The sequence below is a fragment of the Lacerta agilis genome, chromosome 8 (genome assembly GCF_009819535.1).
Source record: "Lacerta agilis isolate rLacAgi1 chromosome 8, rLacAgi1.pri, whole genome shotgun sequence".
NCBI classification, from domain to species: domain Eukaryota; kingdom Metazoa; phylum Chordata; class Lepidosauria; order Squamata; family Lacertidae; genus Lacerta; species Lacerta agilis.
This window is the reverse complement of record NC_046319.1, coordinates 81252752-81269416: the sequence shown is the minus strand read 5'-3', so window position 1 is coordinate 81269416 and position 16665 is coordinate 81252752. Positions and strand designations below refer to the sequence as shown.

General features: G+C 46.4%; 1 protein-coding gene across 2 annotated transcripts in view; it reads right to left on the bottom strand.

The window, feature by feature from the left end:
* The window catches only part of PAK4 (p21 (RAC1) activated kinase 4), an 83018-nt gene that overhangs the window by 43984 nt on the left and 22369 nt on the right, over nucleotides 1-16665 (bottom strand). The window contains exon 1 of one of the 2 annotated variants that reach the window (XM_033158592.1): nucleotides 6117-6339. The exons of the other annotated variant lie outside the window; for it this stretch is intronic. The gene's annotated coding sequence lies outside the window, so the exon portion shown is untranslated. Of the gene's footprint in view, nucleotides 1-6116; nucleotides 6340-16665 lie in introns of those variants that run through there. 2 annotated transcript variants of the gene reach the window in all.

The following is a 16665-nucleotide window of genomic DNA, read 5'->3' as shown; positions in this document are numbered from 1 at the left end:
TGTAAAGACGTAAGTATCAGCAGCCATTCGATCCCCCCTTGCTAAGGAGGAAGCCATGCAAAGTGTACCGAATTGAAGAACTTTAACTCCCAGCATAACTTCAGCAGCAATCTTCATAGCTGAGCAGTTTTTAATGGGATGCACAAAGCCGAGTCCCAATACATTTAAGCAACTAAAGACTGATTGCCACCCAGTTTCCAGAGATTAGGGGGGGTGGGGGGAGGTTAAGTTCAGAGCTTTTTTCATTTTTGCCACCTCTGCAAAAGGACCTACATGTTTGCTGAAGGAGAGAAGGTTAAATTACTCTCCAAGGGCCTACCCCCACCCCTCACTAGCCACATCCACCAACCTTAACCTAGGTCAAATTCCCTTTATCTCCCTGCCTTGTTTAATTAGTCAGCCATAAACCAACACTTTTTCACGGGCCGGATAAGCAGAGGAGCAGAGCAAGCACGCCTACGTCCACCAGCACACACCCAGCAGTTAAGATCTTGCCACTGGCTGAAAATATAACCACCACCTTAAAAATAAAAAAAAAAGTCAGACAGAGAGAGGGAGACTGGAAGAGACTGACAAAACTCGTTTCTTCGGGATCAGATATAAACTGGTTCTGTGGTGCAGCTTTTTAAAAAGAAGTTGGAACACTCTGTATTTGTACGGCTGAGCTACAACAACAAAAGCGTCAACACACAGGCATTGTGCGAAAAGGATTCTAAGACCATCTGCGGAAATGAACCCCTACTGGGCATGCATGTAACCATGTTTTAGAAACATTTGCAGCCCCCTGAATTAACCTCCTCGCAACACCTTAGGGAACTGCTTTAGAGGAAGGAGGAAGATGGGCTCACCTGGATCAGTGCTGTCTTGTCTGCAAGAACCAGCCACGGCTTTCCAGGGATCAGGTGGGATCTTTCATAGTTCTATGGAGACTGATTATAGGACCTTCCACACACAAAGCATACAGTCTATACCTAGAGATGTGAAAACCCTCTTCTGGGATGAGTGAAATGCTAGTAGTAGTAGTAGTAGTAGTATACTGTCCTATGCCCGCAGGTCTCAGGGTGGATCACAAGATAAAATCACAATATAAAATCACAAAATAAAAACAAAAACAAAAAGGGCATTGGATGTCAATTAGTCAAAGGCCTGGTTAAAGGGGAACATTTTTGCCTGGTAAACAAGGTTTTACTCACTGTTGCCCATAAACCTTTATGCAAGAATCTACATCAGCGTGTTTACTATGTAAACATAAATGAAATTCAAGTTGCATTTCTAGATCCAGAGATACTGCCATCTTCACAAGAAAAAAAAATGCCACAATTGTTATATTAACAAATAGCCACAAGAAATGAATACAGTGCTTGCTTTTCAACAATTTACACTTTGAATTGATTCAGGCACGAGCATCTGAAAAGAACTGTAGTAGATCTCAACTCACTTTTGACACACACACACACACCCCATCCGAAATGCCATGCCTGGTCTTGCACTGAATGTAGTACTGCCACCCTAAGTTCGGCTGATGAAATATGACGTTTACAACCCATGAAACTTGAGTTCGTTGAATGGTTTAGAGGTGCCACTGGAGGACAGAAGGGCCCTGTGCCTTTATGTGGCAGGCAGAAATTAAACAGGGCAAGTCTTTTCTAGTATGAAACAATTATAGGGAAAGTGTCACTGGTTGACATTTTGTCAAGATGTGGGACCCCAGATTTATTTTGGGGCACTCCACCCCACCTGCAAACGAGGGTACAAAATTGCACATGACACAAAGTCTTCTTTAGCGAGTACGGCAGAGGGCCCAATCCACATACAGTGCGTGGGCCCAAAAAAATCCTGTTGGCAGCCCAGTGAAAGGGGAAACTTCAGTTACCGGGTTGCTGTTGGTCAGGTTTCCACAGTAAAGCCTAAGGCAACAATGGGTTTTCCAAAAAAAAAAATCTGAAATGGAAAATTTGATGGAAAGATTTATTGGGCGAATCTGCACAGGGTAATTTTCCAATGCCTGCCCTTATAGCAGTGGTTCCCGATTGGTGGTCTGTGAACCCCAGAGGTCTGCTTAACCCACCCGGGGGGGGGGCATGGCACCATTCACACAACAAATACACAAATAGAGGTATCAACGTTTTCAAAAGTAGGGGGTCCATGGCTTGGCTTTTCAAAAACAGGGGGTCTATACAGTACTTAGCTAATTGGGAACCACTGCCCAATAGTTACCGGTATCTAATTCAGCATGCTTATTCTCCTTGTAACTCTTTTTTTAAAAAGAGCTACAAATTAAAAAACTGTTTAGCTTGCCATTTGGCATTCCATCATTGCCGCTAATTGTTTTATGAAATGGAAATTTTCCCACAGAAACCTTTCTGCCCCACATCCCTGGGTGCAGGCACCAGACAACCCTCAGAGAGCACCTTGCACCTGGCTTCTGCTCGTAGCCTGAGGAGTTCACTAGCTGTTCCACTCGCAGCACAAGATTCTTCTTCCACAGTGATGTGACTTTGTGCAGCTATAATGCTATGCTACCCCAAAGTGGCAGCAGCGTGAAAAATTCTCAGGGCAGCTCAATGCAGTGGGCAAAATGGTACAAGGCAGAAGTTGCTCGGCTCTAGCTTCTGAGCACATTCCTGCTATCCAATCCCCACACCTATCTCCAGCTGAAGTGCAGCAAATACCAGAGCACTAGTCACCATAGTCCATGCACAGGTAACCTCGAGGCTAGATTACAGCAATGTGCTCCATGTGGGGCTGCCCTAGGGTCTGGTTTGGAAACTCCAGCTGGCTTTTCTTTTTACGTGATGATTTATAAGTGAGATGGCTAACTCTCCGAAGATTAATAAGTTGGTGCAGATCGGGGCTTTTAAAAGTGGAAAAATATATGAAATATAAAAACAAGAAGATGGCGACCGTCTAAGTGTGACTTTTGGATTTCAACCAGCAAGGGAGAAGGAAGGAATGTGGAGTACAGACTTAAAATCACACAGCGATACTGTTTGTTTGGACTTATCTTGCTTGTTGGATATGTCAGTGGCTGCGAAAATATTGGAAGTGAAAGCAAAGCAATAGTTATGATAATAGAGCCTCTGGAATTTTGAAGCATGGGAAGCCTTAAGTAAAATTTAAAGTAATAATTTGGACAATCTGGAACCTTTTTTTGTTTTATAATTGGAGAAATAATTTGGAATGTAATTTGGAATGTTTCAGATCATGTTATTTTATTGGAAACCTTAATAAAGATGATTTGTAAAAAAAAAAAAAAAAAAAGGAAACTCCAGCTGGTGTTCTCTGAGGCCAAGTGCTGATGGGGACACCAGGTCGAGAACATGTGGTCATTAAAGCATCTGCACTGTCTGCCCATCTACTACCAGGCCAGGTTGAAGGTTCTTGCGTTCATTTGCAAAGCTATTAACTACTTAGGTCCTGGGTATCTCAGGGAGTGCCCAAACCTTTATATCCCAGCTCAATCACAAAGGTCATCTGCAGGAGCCACCAGCCAATTCCCCAGTCACTCTGGACAGCTTACAGCACATAAAAAATTGTAAAACATCAGACATTAATAATGTCCCGAAACAGGGCTGCCTTTTCAGATGTCTTCTAAAAATCAAGATAGTTGATTATTTCCTTGACATCTGATGGGAGGGCATTCCACAAGGCGGGCACCACCACCAAGAAGGCCCTCTGCCTGGTTAAATGAGTATTTGTTAATGGCAAAACTGACAGGAGCAATAAGAAACCAAACAAATCAAAATTTGAAGGAACAATGGAAATGTTATGAAGAGTACATGGAGAAACATTGCTCAAAGAAAGAAGTGCTAATATGCTTGGAGTAAGAGGTATGAAGGAATTGTAGAATAATAAATTAATATAAAGAATTAAAGATGATTATAGAAATATATAGCAACTAGGATTGTACAAATAGTGAACAAATAGCTTATAATGGAAGTCGAAAGAGTGATGGAGGGAAGTCAGAGGGGGGTGGGTGGGTGTGAGGATGGAAAAATGGGAAATGTATGATAAAAATGATATTGTATGATGTTGTGAGAATGTATTGGATGGATTGTGTTTTAATCAATAAAGTTTTTTTGATAATTAAAAAAAGATAGTTGATTATTTCCTTGACATCTGATGGGAGGGCATTCCACAAGGCGGGCACCACCACCAAGAAGGCCCTCTGCCTTGTTCCCAGTAACCTCACTTCCCACAGGGAGGGAACTGCCAGAAGGCCCTCGGCGCTGGACCTCAGTGTCCAGGCTGAATGATGGGGGTGGAGACGCCAACTTTCAGGTATACTGGGCCAAGGCCATTTAGGGCTTTAAAGGTCAGCACCAACACTTTGAATTGTGCTCGGAAATGTACTGGGTATTTAACAATGAACAGGTGCCAAACGCAAATACGGTATTAGGGTAAGCTTGGATGTTTCAACAACTTTAGCTTTGTTTAGTAAACACAAGTAAAACAAACATGCTAAATTAGATCACACGCAGGCATCAGAAAAAATTCCAATAAAATATTCCCAGAAAACCCACAGCTAAGAAGCATCAGCAGGCAGCCTCCTAATGGAAAGGGCCTTCTTGCAACACTACCCCTGTCATTAGCACCCTGCTCAGCCAGTCGCCTTTTTGGGGCTCAATAGTGGAATTTTCATTCTTAGCAGAGGCCTATTCAAGAGCAGCAGCATTTATGCCCTACACTGCTGCAGGCAAAGCATGGGGGGAAGGGAGAAAGAAAAGCAAGAGAACGGCTCAGTCCTTAGTAGGCAGGGAATGAAAACTGCAAATTGCATATAAATAGCTGCACGCAACCATTCTCATCTTGAGGTCTGCAAAGCCAGCATTGTGCTATGAGACTTGGCAATGCCTCTCCTTAGTGTGGAACCCATCAACCTGGAGCCAGGGGTCGCCAGGTGCGTTTTGAGCCAAGCCTTCATTGATATTTTATCACATTCACACGTTCTTTATGCACTCTCTCTGCCAAAGCTGAGGGGTGGGTTCTTGCTACTACAAGCATGCATGTACCTCCAAAGCCCTCTGTGGCCCCCATTTTCTCTCTCTCCCACCCCTCTTCTTGCTACATCCTCTCACCTAAGAGTCCAGCCTCACCACTCCAAGCCGCCTGAAGGTCTACTTTTCCTTTGGCTGCCCCTGATGCCACAAACTCCCTCAAAGAATACCTCCCCATTGCTTCCCCTCTTTCTTCCCCAATTCCTCCTCAAGACCCACCTTTTGCACAAAGCTCTTGGCAGAACCCCTCCATCTCCATACCCCCCCCCCAGTTAACTAGGCTTACGTACACGGAACTGAAACAAACGTACACGCTCCAACTCCATTTCCCTCCCCTTTCTCCGTTTAATTGTAAACTCCTTGGAGCAACCGCACACTTGAGTTTTGCAATGCTGATAAATTGAGTCTGGTCCGGAGCAAACTGGGCCAAGGGATAGATTTATATCCAAAGACACTTTGAAGTTTGCATTATTTTTCTTTGGGCCTTTTATCCCTACAGCTCTTTCCTAGGCCCACAGGCTTAGAAGTACAGGAGCAGTTCGCTCTTATCACACACCCATTTGGCCAGTGCCTCCCCCACCTCCCCAGCCTTACAGGCCGCAGTCAACTGGGCGGTGCAGACATCCAACTCAAGATTATTTGAACGTGAAGGTAGACTACATTTTGAGTGTCAAAATGCCCTTCCCTAACCTCAACCTCTAGGCAACCATTTCAGAAATGGGTGGGCAACTCTCTTGTTAAACATGCAACGAGCCATTTCAGAGGGGGTGGGGAGTAAACCTGCAACACTAGATTTCCATTCTAAAGAGTTTTCTCCGGAAGCTTTTTTTTTTTTTTTGCAAAAGAGAAAATTCTGCAGAAAATTGAAATTAAATACACAAAGAAAGAGCCCACCCTGAAAATTGAGCCTCTCCCTTTTCGCCACCTCTTCCGAGTTGAACAGCTTCCACCAGAGGCCAATGCCCTGCTTGAACACACTCGGTTTTTTTGGGGGGGGGGGAGTGAGGGTAAGGGGAGACCCTGGCGTCCCCCTCGCTTGCCCAGCATGGGCAGGGATCCCACCCTTCCTGAAAGCGCCCCGTGGGGGAGGGGGAGCAACTGGCCAGCAAGTTCACTCACCTCCACCATCGCCGTACTTCCTGAAAAGTCAGCCGCAGGGTGCTGGAGTGGAATAAATCACGCGGCAGAGTAGAGGGTGGGCAGACAGGGTGGGGGAGAGAACGATTCTCCTCCGGAAGAGGAGACTGGATTTTTCTTCTCTGCCCAGGAGAGGAGAGTCAGTTGGTTTCCCTGACTAGGAGACACTTGATCTGGGCAGGGACGCACACACTCCTTCTTCGCTCGGGCTGCTACACACAAGTTTCCTGACGTTGCAAGGCCAGAAGCTCCACCCCACCTTCCCCTCCCTTCCCAGCACTCTGAACTGGGTGAAAGGAGGGGAAAGGCAGTAGCAGTGCCCTCACTGGTGGAGTGAGGCAGCGACAGCCAAAGAGGAAGAGGAGGAAGATGTGAAAAGGCAAAGGAAACTTTGGGGCTAGCCTGGTGCCGTTTCGGGCCTCTTGGTGCATTCAAAGGGAAGGGGCCAAGATTATTTGTGGGAAAGGGTCCCCCTTAACAGCAGCAGGTAGCATTTGCAAAAAGAGCTTCAAAAGCTTCTTGGTTTTAAGGGCATGGGGTGGCGACCCAGGAAGGGAAAGATGAAGGGAAAACACTCTGCACGTGCTCAGAAGTAAACACTACAAGTACAAACTTTAAGATTGAGGGCATAAAGTCGCTTTCGGAAAGGTGGGTGCCCTCACACCCTGGGCTTTGAATACAGTGGTACCTCGGATTACAGACACTTCAGGTTACAGATGTTTCAGGTTACAGACTCCGCTAACCCAGAAGTAGTACCTCGGGTTAAGAACTTTGCTTCAGGATGAGAACAGAAATCATGCGGCGGAAGTGAGAGGCCTCATTAGCTGAAGTGGTACCTCAGGTTAAGAACAGTTTCAGGTTAAGAACAGACCTCCAGAACAAATTAAGTTCTTAACCCGAGGTACCACTGTACATCTGTGGGAGAGACTGGGATGTGCAGATGTGCGAACAAGAAATGCAGATGTGCAAATGGCGGAGCCATTCCCAAACGACACACTCGAGCTCAGTCTTTCTCCCCTATCTCACCCCTTACTATGGCGCTTGAAATATCAAAATGCCGTTCACTGGACTGAGCACACATTTCACACTCAATGCCCGTTACCAAACAAGGTGGGAAAGACACAGCTATCTAGAATATTGCCTGTCCTGATCAATTGCCTCATCGATAATCCCTAGATTACAGGGGCAGAACATCCAGGAGCCTGCCAACTATACAGTCACTTGATCTTTGTACACCTTTCTATGAACGTGGAGTTTCAATCAGGAGGCATTTCCTTTTTCCTCCAGCTGTTATCTCCAGGGGGAAGTTGGCACCATTCCCCAGGACACAAAAGCGCCTGCCTGTTTCTACTCTTTCCTCCCCACCATCTTAAAAACATAATCTCCCTCCTCCTTTACTTATATTAATTCAAATGGACACAGATCTACAGCAACCTCCCACATCTTGGGAAGCTGGTATCCCTACTCTGCTCTCGGACACAGATCCGGCAGAACGGGGACTTTGGACCCTCCCATCCTCTCGCAGTTTCACTTGGCTGGGTTACCAATACTGTACTAGGACTGAAAGCTATCAGAGGCGAGGCAAGGAGCGGCCCGAAGTTCGTGGAATCGAAGAAACCAGAGCCAAGGAAAAAAATATGCCAGTCAGTTACAAGTTTCCAATTTTAAGCTTGTAACTGTTTTCAGAGATACAATATTAAAGAACCCACTTCAACTTTTTGGCTTCCGGCCACTTGGGAAGCGATTAACACAAGCCACAAAATATGAGAATGGGTTCTATCCACACCAAGGAGATGGGCATCATCACTGAGAGATATGAAACCTGAGATTCAGAAGCCAGGTAGAGTGAATAAGTGAGCTTTTATTTTAATTTTTTAAAAATGGAACCCCTGGGCTATGCACAATGTCCAGGGCAATGGGTTTTAAGTATGCAGAAACATTCATTTTTAGCAAAGCAATCGTTCTCTTTAGCACTACTTCGCCAGTGCCTTTGAAGAGTTTGAGATATATCCTGCGGAGGACAGTAACACGTTCTCTAGGCTCAAAGGAACATGAAACGTGTCCTGTGATCTGTTCACCATCCGGCTAACGGCTCTTCCCTGGGGGGGTGTCCTCTCTTATATACCCCTACTGGGGAGAAAGGCCAAGTTTTTGGCCTGCTGGGGACCCGGCATCAGAACTTTCTGCACGTGTTAGAAGTGCACAGGCACTTTTTAACCACACAGAACAAATGGGGGGTTTTATGGTACAAACAACTTATCCAGATTTCCTAAGAGGCACAAATTCCCCTAAGCCCCAGCCTGTGCCTTGAGATGTATCAGGGTTTCAAAGGATTTCCCTGCTCGGCTTCCTCCACCCCCCCCCCACCCCCGGTAATGACTCCAGGCTCCTACGGTTTCCTTGTTATTGTTTCATCTGGCAGCTCTTCCATCTGCCAGATTCTGGTTGTGTTCGAGCCTGTTGGCATGCCAGGATCTTGCAGAAGAGAAAGGGGTTAACAGAAAGAGGGACCGGAGCCAGAAGGAACTCGAGGGAGAAAAGCAAGGCAGAGGTTTCCGCCCTCAGCCAATGAGGCGGCAGCGTTTGAAACAAGGGCGGCCAATCAGGTGCCGCATCTGGTGGTTCAACATCAAAAGGGAATGGGGGGGGGTTTCAGGGAAAAGGACAAGATAGGGGTAGATCCTGAGGTGCCCGTCTAGGAACATCCTTGCACCACAGAGGAGTGCAATTCAAAAGAAGAAAGCACTCAGGTGTTCCCTGACCACCACCCCGTGTTGCAAGGTATCACCCCCCCCCTCCATGTGCAATTCAGGAGGCAAGTCCAGGAGCTGCTTAGATAGCAACATAAGCTCAAAACACTGGTTTAGATCTCCAGATGGCTATACTCCCCTTACTCTGCACAAAGTGGCAGAAACTGGTTTAGAGCTTTAAAGTTTAAAAACATCACCTTGATTTGTGCAGAGAATGCACAATGTTGATGTTAAAATTCTCTCTGTGTATGTACACCCACCCACCCTCCCTACCCCACCCTTCATCAATAGCTCTCAGGGTGCTTCACAAGATAAATGCAATTTTTTAAAAAAATTCTCAGCAATCATTACAACCACCCCATAAAAGGGAGTCTGCATCCCCTGCAGTGCGTGTCTGACCAGTATTCCAGCTCTGGCCTGGGTACAACAGGTCTCTGTCCGGAAAGAGCAAGTCTGAGCCAAGGAACATCCAAGCGATTCCAGTCTTGCGCCATCGCACAGCATAGGAAATGCACAACCTCAAAAGCATCTGCAAGGACGAGCCATTCAGGTAAGTGGCCAATTAACAGCTGTTGGGATTCCAGGCATGGGCAAGGAATTCCCCCAGCTAATTTTTAATTGCCCCATAGAAAGTACACCGGCAAGGGAGACTTAAGGGACACACCCATCATCTTCGTAACCGGGATCTTCCTTGTCAAAGCTAAACACTGGTGCAACCCTATCCGGTCACTGGTATCCAAGCAACCGGCCTAATTTGGCTCAGTGGCTTCCGTCCCGTTCTTCAGGACAATTCTGAGTGGAGCAATTTACCTGTGGAGACTGACAAAGACCCTTTTCTGAGCCACTCGCCCTGCCCCCCTCCCTTTCCACTGAGTGGGCAGCCACAAGAGCTGGCTTACGAAGCAGGCCGAAATAGCCAGCTCTAAACAGGTACGTTAAGCTTTCGCACTCCAGCCCTACTAAAAACACAGCTTGCTTTTTTTTTTTTAAAATCGTGAGACGTTAGATATTTGAAGCAGAATTTGTTTGTTTATATGGCTTTAGCTAGTTGATGTTAGAGGAAAATAATACATAAGAAGTAATGTTATGAATGCGGTAAAATGTTTAGAGATATCTAAGGATATATTATTCAAGTGATGACTTATAAATGGTAAGTGAGTATCTTTATGATTATTAAGAATTGTGGTAAATGTTAAGAAATTAGTTACAAAGTTACCAAAGTATATTGATATAGAATGCAGTTGAGAGCACGGGGGAAGTCCCCCTTTAAAGAAGAGAGGAACTAGAATATAACAATGAATTATATGTGTTGGTTTGGGTATGTATGGGTTTTTTCTATGCTATTTTTATATTGTTAATGTGTTTATGTTTCTTTTTTTTCTTTGCTTTATTCTTTGTTAGCTATTTTTGTTTAAATGTTTAAGTGTTGGATTTATGTGTTGTTTAATGGAGAAAATAATAAAATCTGTTTAAAAAAATAAAAAAAATAAAAACACAGCTGCTTTGTCAGCTGAAACTTTAGGGCCGTTGGGTCGGCATTCTGATCTTCCAACTCAGGCCTCCAAGTTGCAAGCAACACGGTGACTCAACTTCTAGTCATCCACATTGTGAGGGGCTGAAACCAGCAGGTTTCCTGGTCCTCCTCCTGACAGGTGCAAGTTTCAGGCAGCTCACCGGCCAACTCACCAGGGCTGAGTCAACTAGGTTCTACATAGCACAGAGGTTTCCAACCTTTTTGAGTCCATGGCTCCCTTCACCAACTACATTCCAGGAGCCCAGTTACATCACCCCTTGCCTGCGGAGCTGGCAGCCTCTCACCCTTTTTCAAACAAACTCCCTTAGCCTCCACTTCTCTCCCCTTGGGAGTCTCTGAGCTGCCCCCCCCCACGTCAAAGAGAGGTGTCTCCCAGAGGCACCATTCACCTGTGGAGCTTATAGCCAGCGCTGCTGCAATAAACAGCTGTAGCAAGCCTTTGGGAGGCAGAGATGCGAAGGAAAGAGGCACAGGCGCCGGTGTTGCCTGCAGCACCCCTGACCATCATTCAAGGCACCCCCAGGGTGCCACAGCACACTGGTTGAAAACCACTGGCACATCACTTCCCGATCCCTCCCTGAATCCTCTGATCCAAACTCTCCTGCAAACTCACTCAGCTCTACTCCTTCTCCAAAAGGACCAACAACAAAAAAATGCCATTTACACGGCACACAATTCCAAATGAGGCGAAATCCAAATTTAACCTAATGTTGGGAGTTTGGGGAAAATGGGCTGCATGCCAGACCCCCTCTAATCCCTGGATCCCCCTCTAATCCCTGAAAGCTAATCAAGCCTTCTAATTCCAAAAATAGCCAGGATGGCTTCCCAGTAAGGTGATGGTGGGTTAAGGGGCTCAACATGACAAAGCCAGAGTTTGGAGTAGAGAGTTTTGCAGTGATACGACCTAGAAGTAAAGCAGCAAGCTAGATAGAGAGTCAGAGGAACATCTGAGAGCAAGCTTTGATTTCTGTTTGAATGTAAGGCTGGAAGATGGGAGAAGCAAGACTCCCCCTTGGTGTGTTAATGCTCTGAACCCCTCCACCGCAGGTCTAGGTAAAGACACCACAGTCCCTGCTGTACCTCATTTCCAAAAGGAAACATGAACCCTGGGTAAGTGCCTGGGACCCCTGGTCTCAAGCACTGCTCGGAGATTGGGATGGGGCACGAAAATGAGCTTCGTGTTCTTGCCACGAACCGAGGAGCAACCGATTTGACCCCAAGGATTGTGCCAGCTCTCTTCCAAGTTGTGCAGTAACTAATTCCCTACTGCACGACAACCACAGAAAAGGGCACAGAGGCCCTTAGCGATGGCAGAAAGGGCAAGGAGGAAGGAACCAGCTTTGGGCTCATTTGAGCTCACTGCACAGGCATTTGGAAGGAAGGTCATTCCGGGGGCCCTCTTGTGTTTTAAAAGGGCTTCCACCCTTAGGTCTCTTTATACATTGGGCTTAATTAGAATGTTCTCGCTGAAGACGGTTCTAATTAAACCCAAAACAATTAGGAGCTGTTAGCACCAGTCAGAGAAGCAAGTAGCCGAAAGATGCGTCATGCCACACTAGTGTGCTCCTCCAGTCAAACGAGGGGCATGTATCACGAAGCGCCGGCGTTAGCCATTCCTTTGAGAGACACACAAGGACAGGACTTCAAAACCAAAGCACTTTTTGCCAACAAGAAACTGGACTTTGCCTTTGAAGCAGGCTCTGTTCAAGGACAAGTCAAGGTCAGCTTCCAAGTTGTTGGTTTTTTTTAGAAAAAAAACAAAACACAGTGACAATTCACCTCCAACCTCAACAGAGAAACTCTCCTACAAGGTCATGCCAACCTGGACAAAACTCCCAACGGCAACGTAAGATTTTTTCTAAGCAATAAAGCAATCACAAATGAAATCACAGTCCCTTTTCATTTACATATAATCAATCTTAGTCTCCTGATGGCTTCCAAGAGGAATTTGCCGTAATGATGATTTTAATGCAGTCTGGCAGCAGACCATACCGCTAAGCACTAATTGTGTGGGGGGGGGGGTGTTGCGCGAAATCTATCCTTTCACTGGACAACACGGAGGTTGTGGGTTCTTTCTTTCCCCCTCCCAACCTCCCGAGAAAGATTCTGTTCTCAGAGTGATACCAAGTCCCTAAGGGTCTCCACCAGCAGAAATGAGATTGAAACCAAGTCCTACCTTCCTCGTGGGACGGGCGTGAAATGGCGAGCTTTGCGTTTTCAGTGACTACTGCCTGCAATTGTGCTGATGTAGTGGGTACAGAAGCCCCTTCAGCTGGTACAGGGCTGGTGCCCAGCAGCCATTTCTGCATCTCTATGAGATTGTATTGACTATCTCATGAGCTTGTTTCCTTTTGCCTTATTTGTACGCTATTGCATCTTCGGCCTAGTGATAGTGATGTTTGCTAATTTTTAATGCCATTACGAACCACTTCAAGCTCAGCCTGGTATTTTGGAAAAGCTAAATGCAAATATTAAACCTAAACAAAACAGGAACAGCTAAAAACGAACAACAGAAGCCATTCAACCCTGTCGAGTTGGGTCATGCAGCAAAAGCATTTCAGGACACAGAAAGATCACTGGCAGGGATGGAGGGATGAATGTTCAGAAAACAGACTCCCCCCCCCCCCTGCAGGTTGTTTGCCGGCCTCCTAAGCTTAATTTAGTCTCTCCAGCTGTTCCCCTACCAGCTTTGCTGTGCAAGAGCTCTCCATTTAGCTGGTCTCCTCTCGCTGCTTGAGCAGATAAACTGAAAGACCTGCCTGAAAGCAATTCAGGGAGAATCGGCGGCAGCCTGCCTAGGTGGGTCTTTGCGGAGCCTGCTTGAACCCAAACCAGTGTTCAAAATTAGCCAGGCACCAGGCGCATTTTGCATCAGTCACTTGCGACAGAGTGAAGGTGCCTGGGTGCCAGGATGGGGCCTGACTGGAGATCCTTGGATCTTCACTGTTTTCAAACACTAATACCACAGTGTTATGTATCAGTTATATTTTATCTGCACAATCAGAATCAATTTCAGGTACCAAAAATTCATTCTCTGTGCAGCCTTAGCAGGACAACGTTATGGTTAACTGTTGCGCTTGTCTTCCCTTACCCCACCCCACTGCCCTGCTCACAGTTGTGATGAATATTCTTGCATTATGAATGGTCCATGACATGTCACCATTAAAAAAAAGAAGTCAGAATAAGCCAATACAGTGCTACCTCGGTTTATGAACTTAATCCGTCCCTGAAGTCCGTTCTTAAACCGAGGCACGCTTTCCCTAATGAGGCCTCCTGCCACCGGTGCCCTTCCACCATTTGGATTCTGTTCTTAGACCGAGGTAAAGTTCTCAAACCAAGACACTATTTCTGGTTTTGTGGAACCAAATCGTTCTTAAACCGGACTGTTCTTAAACCGAGGTACCACTGTCCCTGGATCAAGGGACTTTTCTTCTTTAAGTTCTCAAAGCCCTTAACCTGTCTCAAGGTTGTCATCTGAACTAGACAGCTGTTTAACTGATAATTAATCACAGTCAGTCCATCATTTGAAAAGATGAGATCCGCCTTGCCCCAAAATGGCAACTGGGCATTCCATTTTGGCGACTGTTACCTTGGTTTACAGAGCCATTGGGCTCCAACTTATATATCTGAGTTTCCAACACTGACCCAAACTGGAAAACATTGTGGTGAAAAGGAAATATATCCAAACTAAATGTGTCTTTCATAAATGTGGCAAACAGGCATCCGGCGTCAGAACAGGTAAGACTGGGGAAAGCAGCGCATTTCTAATAAAAATGATTTGAAATTAACCATTTAAAAATGCAAAAGCGCCAGCCATCTGCAAGCCCGTTCCTTTGAAAAATCTCAGGATTTCCTATGAAATAAATCTACACAGACTTAAAAAACAAAGAAACCTTGCATAATGAATTCACACATAAAAGCCAAGACATGAAAGAGAGAGGAAGCAGTGATTAGCTGTAGCCCAGATCTCAGGGCACAGGAGTAGCTTTGCGGTGGTGCTTCAAAACATACCCCTGGTTCGAGATGATCTGGGGGGGGGGGCCAAGACGATAAGGGTGAAGGGGAGACACCATGTATGTGGCCTTCACGCACCTTCGCTGCATCGCAGCCTGTTTTGAGTCAACCATGGATGGTGAACCCAGAAATGAACTATGGCAGGATGAAAGTACAAAATGATGCACACAAGCGCTTTGTGTGAACCGTTCTGTCTGCACCCCAAAACCCAAGGCATATGGCACCTTTCTGAAAACCTGCCACTCATTTGACAGGGCTATGGCGGACTCCATTCAAGGCCTGAAGGAGGAATTGCAACTCAACTTCTGAAGGCATCCGAGGGCTGCAGCCAATGCCGCTCCACAACTTTCCAAAAACTTTGTCACACCCCTAAAACCCCTTGACAGAAATCCTCTCACTGATGTTTTCATAGAACGGTATCATTACGCTTCTCCAGCTCCTCCCAGGCGTCCACCCCTGTGTGCAGCCCACACATTGCACATCTGTTTTGAATCAGCCGAACAGAAATATTTGTGATGGGAAAGCAGGCACATCGTGCAAGGGGGAAGTCAGAGATAAAGGCTTCCCTGTGACATTAATGAGCAGGAGCTGAAGCTTCACAGGCCTGGGCTTCCTCACATTCCTCAAGCGACTTCCTACCCAATTCTACAAAGATATACTTGACACCAAAGGATTCCAAAGTGCTCATTAATAAAGAACATCACAACCAGCAGAGACACCCCCGACAGGAAAGTAAAAATTGAAAGAGTTTAAAGGCATTATCTTGGCTCCCCTCGCCCACACAACTGTTTGCGTATGGCAGGAATCGCAAAACCGTGGCTCTCCAGATATTGTTGGACTACCATTCTCATCATCCGGAGCCACTGGCTGTGGTGGGTGGGGGCTACTGGGACTCCAACAACACCCGGAGAGCCACCCCAGGTATTTGTCATTCTGTGTTATGGTGGGGGGAGGGGTGGAAGAGGGGGTCAAAAGCAAGTCCTGAACAGAGCTGCAGTATCTGAAGAAGTGTGCATGCACACGAAAGCTCATACCAAGAACAAACTTACCGGTAGTTGGTCTTTAAGGTGCTACTGGAAGGATTTTTTTTTAATTTTTTATTTTGTTTCGACTATGGCAGACCAACACGGCTACCTACCTATTTCTGCAACTGTGGGCCTTATGAACTTGGGCAACTAGCCTACCTGCTCCTGAGGTGGGATAGATGGAGATGCCAGTTAATCCACAATACACACACACACACACACACACACACACACACACACACACACACACCAAGAACTCTGGCCAGAAATTTCAATACAGTACTAGGAATAAATCCTACTCATGAGTTGCAGTCAAATAAAGGTATATATTCTGATAAGAGTTACAGGCTTGTAAATTCTAACAGACAAACAGCTTTAAAGTCACATACGTATAATTCGTTACAATGTAGAACATGAGAGGTTTGACTCAACAACAAATGATGTATAAGTCCGTATCCAAAAGTATTCAAAAAGTCGTTTTGCATGTGGAGCCGGAGTCGAGAGTCAGCTAATGTGTGAGTTCGTGTTAATGTGTGAGGCTGCCCCGCGCGATCAGGACGGGGAAGCCCCAGGAGCTGGTACTCAAAATCCAGGTATGCGTAGTTACAGGTGGGTAGCCGTGTTGGTCTGCCATAGTCAAAAGAAAATCAAAAATTCTTTCCAGTAGCACCTTAGAGACCAACTGAGTTTGTTCCTGGTATGAGCTTTCGTGTGCATGCACACTTCTTCAGATACACTGAAACAGAAGTCACCAGATCCTTAAATATAGTGAGGGAGTGGGGAGGGGTATTGCTCAGGTATGCGTAGTCCATCTCAGCCGGCACTGCTGCTCCAGCGGCGACTGAGCAACCCGCCGAGCGAGCGCCGGCTCCTGGGGCTTCCCCGTCCGTGCTGCTTTAAAGCAGCACAGATGGGAAGCCCCAGGAGCTGGCGCTCGCTCGGTAGGTTGCCGCTGGAACAGCAGCACCGGCGGGATGGAGTGCGCATGCCCAGTTTTCCAGGCATGCACAGTCTGTCCTGACGCATGCATCGTGATGTCACGATCCATGCATCAAGACGCCCCGCCCCCAGGGGGTGCCTCCGCGCGGCAACGCTGCCCCGGGTGCCCAAGAGGCTTCCTACGCCTCTGCCAGTAGGGGGTCCAAACACACCAGTTGAAGACTGTTAAACTATGGAACTCGCTTGCACAGAAGATAGTGATGGGCGCC